A 13,581-nucleotide genomic window follows, 5' to 3' on the forward strand; every position below is an offset into this window, starting at 1 on the left:
AGGCAATCCCCTCGGAGAGAGGTAACACTTTTTCTATTTCCTTTGATCTTTTGGGTAGTTTACACGTATTTAAAGCCCAATTCATACAAATATGTGGAAGACAGATGTTTAGTGGGCTCTTCCAACTAGTTCAGAAAATTGGTTTCAAATTGCAGTGACAGGAGCGCCCAGCTGGCTCAGTTGGTAGAGCAGGCAACTCTTGATCTTGGGGTTGTGAGTTTGAGCCCCGTGTTGGGTGTAGCGGTTACTTAAGGATAAAGTCTTTAAAAAAATCGGAGTGACACAAATTCCCAGTGCATGAATTAGACAGCTTGCAGGGTCCATCTTCTGTTCATTTAAATAATTTCCCTACGTTCTACTTTACCATTTTGTGTGCAAACATGTGCCACCGGAACTAGTTTGAAAGAAGTCCAAAGGACTTCTTTGGACTGAAGAAAAACAGAGCTTAAAAAAAATCTTAATGTCGGGGCATCTGGGTGGCTCAGTCGGTTAAGCATCCAACTTCAGCTCAGGTCATGATCTCGCGGTTTGTGGGTTCAAGCCCCGCATCGGGCTCTGTGTGGACAGCTCAGAGCTTGGAGCCTGCTTTGGATTCTGTGTCTCCCTCTCTCTCTGCCCTTCCCCTGCTCGTGCTCTAGTCTCTGTCTCTGTCTCTTTCTCAAAAACAAATAAACATTAAAAACTAAAAAAAAAAAAATCTTTGAATGTCAAATTATGAATACAGAAATACTTGCACACATCTACCGTTCACATCCAAACATTTATTGACCACGTACTGTGTGTGCATAAGGCCAGATGCTGGGGCACTGGTCTCAATTATAACATGGGTTGGGTGCCAGGGAGAAAGATTCATCTTGAGACAGAAAGGTTGCATCGTGAATGGAAGAGGGTCCACTGCCTAGGGATTCTCTGAGGCTTTTCTAGACGCCAGCTTTATTTCAGTTTCCGTTTTTAGAAAGCAGAGGTGAAAACCCAAACATGTTTGATTAGCAAGAGCGCAGGCGTGGAGGTGCTGCGTTCGCAACACGGAGCCGGTCCGTGGGCCCCAAGTGCACTTACGTCCCTGCCCACTTCTGCCCCTGTCCCTATGGGGTGGCCAGTGCCCGGAGGCGCATGTTTGCAAAGCTGTGCCCTTGAGATCTCTTATGTCTCTTCAGAAAAATACAAATAGCTTGACCCCAAGCCTCTAGACTGTGACTCAGTTGGTGGGCGGGGAGCCTGGAAATCTGTATTTTGGCAAAGCATCCCAGGGCATTGCGCAGGGACGGCCAGTTCGGGGAACCCGGGCAGTGCGGTGGTGCCCCACGTGCCAGTGCTGCCTTGTGACCGAGTCGCGCATCACAGTCCGCGGCAGACTATTGATAGTGCTGATGCCCAGGTCCCGTCCCTAGACATTCTGATGTCACCTGCCTTCTGTGGGCCTGAGCACCGGGATTCTCCCAAGCTCCCAGGTGGTTGCAAAGGGCGGCCCAGTTGAGAGCCACAGGCCGAAAGGCGTTCAATCTTGATGAATCCTCCGTCTTGCTGTCAAAAGTCCACGGGAAGAAATGGGGGCCGTTTGAACGGATTCAGAGACTTCAAGAGAATTGAGAGGTCAGAAGAAAGGATCCAGGGCAGACTCGTAGAGTAGGAGCGGACAGGCACATCCGTATCCACGCCCCGGCTCCCAGAGCACGTGTCTCAGGGACAGCCAGGACACACAACCTCTTTAAAAACCTGCTGCTTCTGCACTCTCCACAATAGCTAAAACATGGAAAGAGCCTAAGTGTCCATCAACAGATGAATGGATCAAGAAGATGTGGTTTATCTATACCATGGAATACTACATGGCAATGAGAAACAATGAAATCTGGCCATGTGTAGCAACATGGATGGACCTTGAGGGTGTTATGCTGAGCGAAATAAGTCAGGCAGAGAAGGACAAATACCATATGTTTGCACGTATAGGAGGATTAGGAGGAACTTGACGGAGGACCAAGGGGGAGAAGAAGGGGGGAAATGGTGGGGGAAAGGGAGAGAGGCAAACCATGAGAGACTCTTGAATGCTGACAAAAACTGAGGACTGATGGGTGTGGTGGGGAGGGGGGGATGGGCATGAAGGAGGGCACTTTGGGGATGAGCACTGAGTGTTATGTAGAAACTAATTTGACAATAAACTATTTGTAAAAAAAAAATAAATAAATAAAAACCTGCTGCTTCTGTAAGTTTCATAAAGTGGCCGGTGCCTTGACTCTGAAATGAGCGAGAGGAAGGAAGTGAAATTTTAATTTTATTTAATTCGAGTTAAGTCCAACTTAAGTAGCAACATAAGGCTCGTGGCTTCCGTACTGGACAGTACAGCTCTCGAGAACGAGTTCTGATCTGTCACTTAACTACCTGCTTCACCCGGGGCAAATTTCAAAACTTCTTAAAGGCTTGGTTTCCTCACGGAGACAGAACTCACTGTGTTTGGAAAAATAACCTTGACGGTATCATGAAAATAAAGGCCTCAGAGAAGGGTCTGGAAAGGAAACGCGGGGTACAGGGGGGAAGTCAGTCATTTGTTGTTGGCTCTGCGAGAAGGAGTAAGGGAGAAAGGAAAGAGCCGGTAAGAAGTGCTGGGGCTGCGTGGAATGTTGGGGTGATTGAAAGGACTCCAGGACGGGCACCTGGGTGGCTCAGTCAGTTGAGCCATGGGCTTCAGCTCAGGTCACGAACTTAAGGTTTGTGAGTTCGAGCCCTGCATCGGGCTCCCTGCTGTCAGCACAGAGCCCACTTTAGATCCTCTGTCCCCTCCGCAGCTCACGCTCTCTCTCTCTCTCAAAAAAACAAAAAACATAAAAAAAAAAAAAAAAATAGAAGGAAGGACTCCAGGAAGAGGGAGAGCTATTATTAGTTCCTACTTATTTCTCTTACTGTGCTGTATACCTAATCTATCTTTCTAAAGCTTTGGTAAAAATTTGCTGTAAATACAAATGGCTGGGTTGGATTTGTGTGTGTGAGTGTGTGACTTAAGTAAAGGGATGGAACTGGCGTTCAGTGTAGAAGCAAATGGAAGAAAGAAAGATGTAAATACAGAGAACAAACTGAGGGTGGGTGGGTGGCGGGGGGAGGGGAAGGGGGGTGATGGGCATTGAGGACAGCTCTTGTTGGGATGAGCACTGGTGTCTAAGCCAATTTGACCATAAAATATATTTTAAGAAAAAAAAGACGGAAGGATCAGATACTTACGGAGCAAAACTCATTCAGCTAAAACAAGAGCTCAGAGGCAGAGGAAACGGAGAAAGTACGCTCATAAGGAAGTGCTCAAAATCATGGGGCTAGCATTGCTTTTTCACGAAATGGAGGTTTATACCAAGCTTACGCAGATCTCAGAAGGAAGGGTGTCCCAGCTAACACTTGCAGTGTATGTAAACCAGGAATAAGAATACCTAAGATAACGCACGTAACGTGTTTAATATAGCGCATGACACACAGCGAGAGCTTACTCAGTGATTGTCAAGCTTGGGTTTCATATTTTTAAAATAGGGGCGCCTGGGTGGCTCAGTCGGATAAGCGTCCAACTTCTGCTCAGGTCATGATCTCACGATTTGTGGGTTTGAGCCCCCCATCGGACTCTGTGCTGACAGTGTGGGGCCTGCTTGGGATTCTGTCTCCCTTCCTCTCTGCCCCTCCCTCACTCGTGAGTTCTCTCTTCCAAAAATAAACTTTAAAAACAAATACACTTTTTCTTTTTAAAGAAAATTAAGGGAGATGCCATGTAAAGCTCTTGGTTCCTAGCACGGGTTGCTTAAAGGCCATGCGCCTTCCTTTTCCAGAAGGGCAACTTCCTCTGGACCCTGACTTGCTACCTATAGCATTTTACACTGTAGAACCACACAGGCCCCGAAACATCTTGGGGATAAATGAGGTCTCCCCTTCTGTCCCTTCTCTCGGTTACCTATGGGGTCCCTTTGGGGAGCAGTGCAGCGAAGCAGGCTATTTTGTGGAATTACAGCAATTCTACTGGGCTGTTGTCTCATGTCCAGGCTCCTCTTTCATCTTGAGCCCCAATCAGCTCAGATGTTTTCTCTCCCTCACTGCTCACGTGGGCGCCGTGCTTACATCAGTGCCAGCTTTCATCTAGTTTTGCCCATTTCGGGGGGGGGGGGGCGGTTCATCCAATCAGCTGTCCTTGCCCTTCCCCTAGGGGCCTTCATCTTTTTTTTTTTTTTTTTTTTAAATTGCTCATCAGCAACTTTTTTTTTTTTTAATATTTTTATTTATTAGGAGAGAGAGAGAGAGAGAGAAACATCGTGAGCAGGGGAGGGTCAGAGAGAGAGGGAGTCACAGACTGAAACAGGCTCCAGGCTCTGAGCTGGCAGTCAGCACAGAGCCTGACGCGGGGCTCGAACCCACGAACCGCGAGATCATGACCTAAGCGAAAGTCGGACGCTTAACCGACTAAGCCACCCAGGCGCCCCGGGGCCTTCATCTTTAATCATTTTTATTCCTCCTGCTTTTCAAATGTCACTAATTGCCTATTCCGTACACACTGCCTTTGGCTGAAATATGTTATTTTCACCTTAAAAAAAATCTTATGTGTGTCACCGTGGTCCCCGTTGCTAAGTGAAGTGTTTATAGATCGTTCTTGTACATAGGAATCAAACCTCTTCCTGAGGACGGGCAGGGAACATTCTGAGAATTACGGGGGACTTTGACTATAGCTTCCGTAAACCTCAGACAGTATAGATTGCTCCAGTGATCACCAGACAGAGGGCTGGTTTTCCTCACAGACGATGTGATAACGGAAAGTTGGAAGATTCAGATTAAAAGCGGGAACAAGGGGCGCTTGGGTGGCTCAGTTGGTTAAGCATCCCACTCTTGGTTTTGGCTCAGGTCGCCATCTCACGGTTCGTGAGTTCCAGCCCGGTGTCAGCGCAGAGCCCACTTGAGGCTCTCTCTCTGCCCCTCGCCTGCTCGCTCTGTCTTTCAAAAAAAAGTGTTCACACCGTTACCACCGCGTCTGCGTCTGCAATTCCGCGATCTTACCTCTGGGTGGCGGTGTGTTCGGTCCGAGGCACTCAAGGGCACGTGGGGCTAACTGAAAGGGTGTTGATCGAAATCATGATCACCATGCCTTCTGTCCCTCAAAATCGCTTTCTTATTAAGACAGCTTAATGTAAGTACCAGGGCATAAGAGATCAGATTTATTACTTGAATTTTCAGCCAGCATTTTTATCCCAGAGGTGGGGAATGGCCTGGGATCCTCACCGATTTTGGTGCTGAGCCGTTAATGATCCGAGGCGCGGGGAATCTTGCGTTTTCCAGAATGCTTAGGGTGTTAATGCCGGGGCTCAGGTGTCCTGAGTGAAGACAATTGCAGCTCCGCTTCTGAAACCCCGACTGCAGAATGGTAATCCGGGAAAAGCTGTGCTCCACATTCAGGTGTCTCCAGAGAAACCCCATTTTGTACTCCTTTCATTTCTGCTGCTCACTCTCCATGGTGAATAATCAACATAGGCATAAACTAGAAAAAAGGTATTTTCTCTTCCAGGAGATGGAATTGCCTAGAAAAGTCTGGAATTAAAAACACCCCCAAACCCTAAATATAAATCTTGCCAGACCTGATAACTAATGCTTGAAATTTTTATCTACTCTCAGTGGGGAGAGCTACCAAGGACTGTTTATCAGTCAGTATTATATATGAAAAGATCCTCACAGACGCAGCCTGTCGAGCTCTCTTGTTTTACCGTGTTTGAAATATAAACGAGTGGTGAGCCCTGATGTGTGGTGAAGGGTTCCTCTGCGCGTCAACTTTCTTTCCCTACACCTTTCCTCCCGCGAGGAAAATACTAGCGCACCAAGGGAGCACATGCCGAGAAAGGGCCAATCGTGCAAAGGTGCACTGGGCATTTATTAATTTGTTTTTTGAGGGGCAAGTTCGTTTTTAGAACTGGTGCCACCATTTTTCAACATCCCTACGGTTGGCATATCAGTTAAGGTACAGCCAGAAGAGAGGGGCCACGCAAGTTGTTTGAACGCTATCAGGTGGGATAGTTTGTGAAGTTCTGGATTTTCACAAAATGTTACCTAATACTTTTTCACCATCTCCGTGGTGCGGCAAACACGAGAAAGGTGAAGTTATGTATTTTAGCAGTTTCCATTATTCAGACACAAATCTAGTGAGGTTTATTTTATTTTATTTTTTAATGTTTTATTTATTTTTGAGAAAGAGATAGAGACAGCGTGAGCAGGGGAGGATCAGAGAGAGAGGGAGATACAGAATCCAAAGACAGGCTCCAGGCTCTGAGCTAGCTGTCAGCACAGAGCCCGACTCGGGGCTCGAACCCACAAACCGCGAGATGATGACCTGAGTGGAGGTCGGACACTCAACCGACTGAGCCACCCAGGTGCCCCTAGTGAAGCTTATTTTAAAAAATGATGCTTGAGGGGCGCCTGGGTGGCTCATTCTGTTAAGCGTCTGACTCTGGGTTTCAAGCCCCACGTCAGGCTCCATGCTATCAGCGTGAAGCCTGCTTGGGATTTTCTCTCTCCCTCTCTGCGCCCCCCCCCCACCCCGCTAGCTCTCTCTGTCTCTCTCAAAATAAATAAGTAAACTTAAAAAAAACTTAAAAAATTATGCTTCAATCTGAAAAACTATATTGTCGAAGAAAATACTAATGATGAAGGAAAATGTCTACGCTAAATTGTTAGGTGGACAAAGCAAGTGACCGAACAGTGTGTGTAGAGGATTTCCAGTTTTAGTGGTGGCAGAACAGCTTGGGTGGGACCAACCCCCTGCGTATCTACATTGTATACCTCCGAGGAAATTTTTACAAAACTATTTAAAGGCACTGGAAAATGACAAAAAGGTGGCAGAAACAGGATTTGACTCTTGAAAGAAGAGAACTGCACCGGATCCAAGTTTATGCAGCGCTTCCTTGGAAGGCATTCTCCAGTCAGGGCTAAAACTCAAAACAGAACGCTGGAGCCATATTGGCCAGAGGTGTCAGAAGACTGAATCGGGATATGTAAGAGTGGCTGGAATTTGAGGGGTAAAAAGTCTAGAAAGGAGGGGATCACAAAGGTGGCTGCATAGAATCTCCCATCGAATCCTATATATTCATCTCATATGCATACAAATCTGGGTTCAGTCTCCCGTGACATACGAGGCTGATCCCTGAATCGAACTTACACCAAAGAGCATCCAGGGATACCAGTGGAAGGCCACGGCTAAAAGGCTGAAATATGTGGGCAGAGATTTAAACTCCTGCCCACAACAGGGGAGACAGAGTTTGGAGTTTGAGTCCTGCCTAGGTATAGAGGTTTGGCAAGTACTTTGGGATTTCCACCGAAATTCCAGAAAAAGCCCATGCCTGGGGTTCTAACACTTTGCCACAGGACTAAGAGATCAAGTCTAAGACCAAGGACAAATCAAAACAGATCCTCCCTTGACAAAGTGTAAACCCAAGCCTCCACAAACTCAGGGTTATCAGTCAGCGATTTAATAACCCTTTAAAACAAAAGCCAACACGATTTCATAGGGGATAACAGAGCCCAGATTCTTTAAAACATACCATCCATAATGTCTAATGTACAATAAAACTTGCAAGATGTGTAAAAAACAGAAACATGTGACCTATGAGCACTGGGAATGAGAAATACTTGCGTAAATGTAAGAGACTTGTTTTTAAACTTCATTTCCTTAAAATACAACAGCCTCTTTAAGGCAAAACCAATATTTTGTTGTGGCATTAATACTACATATATAGGTATATAATGAAACAATGATAAGAAGGGAGAGGGTAATAGAATTATACTGTTACAAGGTTCTTACATTTTATGTGAAGCAGTGTAATGTTAAATCTACATAGTTTCTTATAAGTTCAGGATACACAGTGTAATGTTTACCTAGAAGAATAAAGAAATAGAGAGTGACCAAGAAAAAAAACAACAACTCTTGGAGCACCTGGGTGGCTCAGTTAAAAAAAAAACAAAAACGTTGTTCTACCTGATATCAAAATGATAAAACTATAGTGCTTAAAATATTGTAATACTAGCTAGCATAGGAGAAGATAGGCCAATGGGAAAAGGCCCATGAACAGAGGAGGGTTTGGTATTTAATAAAAATGGTATTTCGGGGCCCGTGGGTGGCTTAGTCGGTTAAGCGTCGAACTTTCGCTTAGGTCATGATCTCGCGGTTTGTGGGTTCGGGCCCCGCGTCGGGCTCTGTGCTGACTGCCAGCTCAGAGCCTGGAGCCTGTTTCAGTCTGTGACTCCCTCTCTGACCCTCCCCTGCTCACGCTGTCTCTCTCTCTCTCCTAGAAATAAATAAAAACCTTAAAAAAATTTTTAAAAAATGGTATTTCAACTTGGTGGTGGCGGTACAGAACCCACAGGTAATGTACTCATCGGTGAAAGGCTGGACACTTCCCCCAAAGATTGGAAAGAAAGCAAGGATATATGCTCTCGCAACTTCTACTCAACGCTATTTTATCTTTATTTGCAGATGACACGGTGATGTCAAGCTAATCCAATGGGAGAAACGATAACGTTTGCAACAAATGTTCCTGGAACAATGGAATATCCATATGGAAAAGACTAACTGTAGCTCAAAATTGACTCGCCATTTACCCAAGGGATACAAAAATATAGATTCGAAGGGGTATCTGCACCGCAATGTTACAGCAGCATTATCAACAATAGCCAAGCTGTGGAGAGAGCCCAGATGTGCACTGACTGATGAATGGATAAAGAAGATGTGGCATATATACATGATGGAATATTACTCAGCCATCGACAAGAATAAATCTTGCCATTTGCAATGAAGTGGGTGGAGCTACAGACTATTATGCTAAGCAGAGTGAGTCAGTCAGAGAAGAAAAATACCGTATGATTTCACTCATATGTGGAATTTAAGGAACAAAAGAGATGGACATATGGGAAGGGAGAAAATAGAGGAAAGCAAACCAGGAGAGGCGCTTAAAGATAGAGAAGAAACTGAGGGTTGATGGAGGGAGGTGGGCGGTGGGATGGGCCAGACAGGTAATGGGCATTGAGGATGACACTTCTTGGGATGAGCACTGGATGTTGTATGTAAGTGATGAATCACTGAATTCTACTCCTGCACCCAATATTGCACTGCATGTTATCTAACTAGAATTTAAATAATTTGAAACAAACCAACAAAAAATTGACCCACAGCCTCCACGCAGTTCTGATCCAAATCCCAACAGGGTTTTTGGTAGAAATGGGCGAGCTTATTTGAAAATTTACATGCGAATGCAAAAGGCCTAGAATTCTCCAAACCTTCTTGGCACAGAGAAACCAAAACAGAGGGACCTTACCTTACTTCGAAACTTGCTTGTCGTGGGTGTGGGTCCATGGGGAGAATGCTCCGGGAATGTGCTATCTTTGCCCGCTGGGGCTTCGCTGCAGTCGGCTCTCACGAACACCCCTGGTAAAAGTAGGGAAAAGAAGTATGATTAAGTCAAGGGAGAAATGGGATAGCGAGGGGGCTCAGATGGACACGTCCATCGATTTCTCAGAGAACCCTGCAACCGGGACAGCCCTTCAGAGCTGACCTACTTTGAGGTGAGGGAGGCCTCGCTTTTCTAGCCTCAACTGGACTGCTTACTTGCTGCCAGCCTTCGCTGAGGAGGGCCCATATCCTTGGGCGAGTCACCCTTCAGCTGAGGGCCATGAGCCGGTGGCATGTGCGGCAGCCTCAGCTTAGTGGGTGCCTCAGAGCATCTATTACAACCCATCCTCTGGGCCACTTTGGTGCCCTTGTATCCAATAATAAGTTCCGGGAACAGCTTCTTTGCCTGCAAAAACTTCCCAGAGGAAAGTCCGCTGTACTTCAGGCTGAGACTCACCAGCTCTCTCCTGTAGTGCCCGTCTTACGTTCTCCTCACCCTTGGCTCTCAACAGGGGTAGACACAATATGGGGCACCCGTGGAATGGAATACTGCTATACGCATGTGGTGGAAAATGGCTAAGTAATAACAGTGGGTTAACTATACACGCAATGACGCGAGTGAATCTCAAGGACAATCTGTTGTGTGATTCCATTTTTATGAATTTCAAGAACAGGCAAAACGAATCTACAGTGACAGAAATCAGAACAGTGGTTGCCTATGGAGGGTGGGGATTGACTGGAAGGAGCCACAGGAATTGTTCTGGGAAAGATGGAGGTATTCTACTTCTTTTTTAAAAAATATTTTATTTATTTTCGAGAGAGAGAGAGAGAGACCGTGTGAGCAGGAGGACAGAAAGAGAAGGAGGCACAGAATCCAAAGACAGGCTCCAGGCTCTGAGCTAGCTGTCAGCTTAGGGCCCGATGCGGGGCTCGAACCCACAAACTGCGAGATCATGACCTGAGCCGAAGTCGGACGCTTAACCAACTGAGCCACCCAGGCGCCCCAGAGGTTTTCTACTTCTTGATTTGAGTGGAGGTTACATGGATGTATACACTCATCAGAATTCACCCAGATGTACTGTAAGGCACACGCCAAAATGTTAACTGTGTTGGAATTGAGTTTGTTTTCTTATTTGCTATCTTTGTGTTTTCCAAGTTTTCCCCCAATGAATGTGCACTTTTTGGAATAACTAGAATTTATTTTATTTAAAGATTTTTAAAATTTTATTTTGAGAGAGTGAGCGAGCGAGCGAGCAAGCGAGGAGAGACAGGTAGAAAGAAAGAATAGAGGAGGGGGGAGAGAGAGAATGAGAGAGAGAGAGAGAGAGAGAGAGAGAGAGAGAGAGAGAGAGACAGTTCATTCCAAGCAGGCTCCATACCACTAACGCAGAGCCTGATTCCAGGCTCGACATAACAAACCTCAAGAGAGTCCCCGAATGAGCCACCCAGGTGCCCCTAGAACTTATGTATGTATGTATGTATGTATGTAATGTTTATATATTTTTGGAGACAGAGAGACAGAGTGTGAGGGGGGGCAGAGGGGCATAGAAAGGGAGACACAGAAACACAGAATTCGAAGCAGGCTCCAGGCTCTGAGCTGGCAGCACAGAGCCTGACGCAGGGCTCGAACTCACAAGCCGTGCGATCATGACCTGAGCTGAAGTCGGACACTTTACTGACTGAGCCACCCAGGCGCCCCCAAATATCTTAAATTTGTGTGAGGACCAGGTGTTTACATATAGAGACTCATGGCTTTGTATCATATATGAGTCAGCGATGACCGCTCCCTCCCATTTCCTTCATCCCTTTCTCTTTCCTTTCTTCTCTCACCTCCTAATTCCTTCCCTCTCCCCTAATCTATTCCATAAGCATACTGAGCTCCAGCATCTGAGAGGTAATTCCAGAGGCAAGTTGGAGATGTTCTGGAATGCTAACTGGGACTCAGAATTTCTTAATGTGTCAAATCAGAAGAGAAGGAAAATACACGTAGGAATCCTTCCATGTGGACACCATAGGACCAAATAATTTATCTTCCAAACCAGGATACTTTTGAGAGGGAAAGGGGTCCTACTGCTAATTTAGGTAGCACAACAGCCATAACAGAACCCGTCCCGGGCAATCTAGACTAGAGCGAATTCATCCAAGCTGCTTGGAGCCGACCTGTGAGTGATGGCTACAGCTGCCTGAGTGTTTGTTCGCCGGAGTTCGCCGGGGACAGTGTCTAAAGGAGGGAGATTCCCGTGAAGCGGGGATGGGGTGGGGTGGGGGGAGGTGGTTTGTCTTTATGAGTTTTGGTAAAGAAGAAAAGTAGTCTGTTTCTGTCATGAATACTGTAACCATATTTGTTTCTGTCACGAATATCGTTACAAATACAGATTTCATTGCATTTTTGTGGTTTCTGATGCTCTGACCCTTGGTGGGAATACGGATTGGTGGAAGCTCTTCTCTTCTGGGGGGCGGGCTCTCTTCTTACTGATTTTGTGGCGTGCGCTGTGTGTCTGTTTGTGAGAGACAATCTGTTCGCCTAATCGTGAGGCAACTTCCCTTTGGCTCCGTTTTTGGCCTGCTCAGCCCTACCCTGCATTACCGTTTTGCTTTACACTAATCGAAATTGATAGCTATCGACCTACTCTGAACCTTTCTGATTTGATGAGTGTTACTTGCACACCAAGGGCTCCTGGGTTATGCCTGTAATTGGTAGAGTGGCTGCGGGACCATGTTTACATTTAATCGGCTCTTCTCGACTTTACTTCCAAGTAGTTTTTTTTTTTGTGTGTGTACAAAACAGCTCCTGAATGATCTGATGAGAATACCGTACATCAGTTTAAAAGCATAGGCACACTCCTGGGTCTGCACCAAGGAGGAGGAAGTTTGGTAAGGAAAATGTGTGGACCATGAAGTAGACACTCAGTATTCAGTCGTGTCTGGGAACAGATAAGGGCAATACAAAAATGCTGACTTTCACTTAATTCAATCACTTGTTACTTTGATTCCATTTAATTTGATCAAAAACCCATGAAACCAAATCATTTGTAATAAGGGCAACACACCTCCTCCTCTTTTATTTTGATAGATGTTAATTACTGCAGGCAGGAGCTAGGGAGTAATTCAATTACCGGCTGTAATAATGGCGTCATTTAATTAATAATGCATGCCTCATATCTGAGTGAGAGAGACGAGTGCGAAGGTTTTGGAGAATTGACTGCGACGACAACAAAATGTGATTCAGATACATGCGACGAAAACTCTAAGAACTATTGCCAAGGGTAAAGGCCTTCTGCAGCCTACAGGGAATGGAGATGATAGACCGTGTCTGAACGCTTGGTCAAAAAACTATTGCTCAGCGAAAGAAAGAAGGAGGGATTTTGCAACTGTTGTTAATAGCAAGGTTGCCAATCATTAAAAACGGAGATGCAAGAGTAAATAATAATAGTACTGATGATAGCAAACATATAGTGCTTATTAGATGCTTGGCAATTTCTTAACACTTTATAGATACTCAGTCCTTTAATCTTTATGGCATCCTCCTTCACCTTCCCATAATGGAAAGGTGTTGTGTTAGCTTAGATTCCCTTAGAAGACTCCTGAGATAAGAGTTTGAATGCAAGTAGTCTCTTTGGGAGGTCAGAGAAACTCTAGTAATGAGTGGAGAAGTGAGACAGGAATGGAAAGGCAGACAATAAGGATTAATGAGTATGTAATGGTAACTGGTGAAGTTTGTGGAGCTGATATAAGGCCATACCTGAGTTATCTCAGCTAAAGGGCAAGGGATCTGGGGTATTTTTTTTTTTTTTTTTTTTGAGAGGCAGAGAGAGCACACAGCGGGGGAAGGTCAGAGGGTGAGGGAGGGAGAGAATCTTAAGCAGGCTCCACGCTCAGTGTGGAGCCTGACAAAGGGCTTGATCCCACAACCCCGAGATCATGACCTGAGTCGAAATCAAGAGTCAGACGTTTAACCAACTGAGCCACCCAGGCGCCCCTGGGGTATTTTTATATGCCAACTCTCATCAGTCATTTGTTGAGAACTGCTCCCAGGAGGCATTAATTCTGTAGAACTTCTAGCCTGACAACAGGTGGCCAAGGCAACTAAAATGCCAGAGAGAGCTTTTAAGCAATGAGATGTAGGGGATGACTGTAGGAAGTTGGGCTGCAGGCACTGAGGTGGTAAATGCTATTAGGCATTTACCTATTAGGTAAAT

Source organism: Hyaena hyaena, unplaced genomic scaffold (genome assembly GCF_003009895.1).
Source record: "Hyaena hyaena isolate Hyena2069 unplaced genomic scaffold, ASM300989v1 scaffold_80, whole genome shotgun sequence".
Taxonomy (NCBI): domain Eukaryota; kingdom Metazoa; phylum Chordata; class Mammalia; order Carnivora; family Hyaenidae; genus Hyaena; species Hyaena hyaena.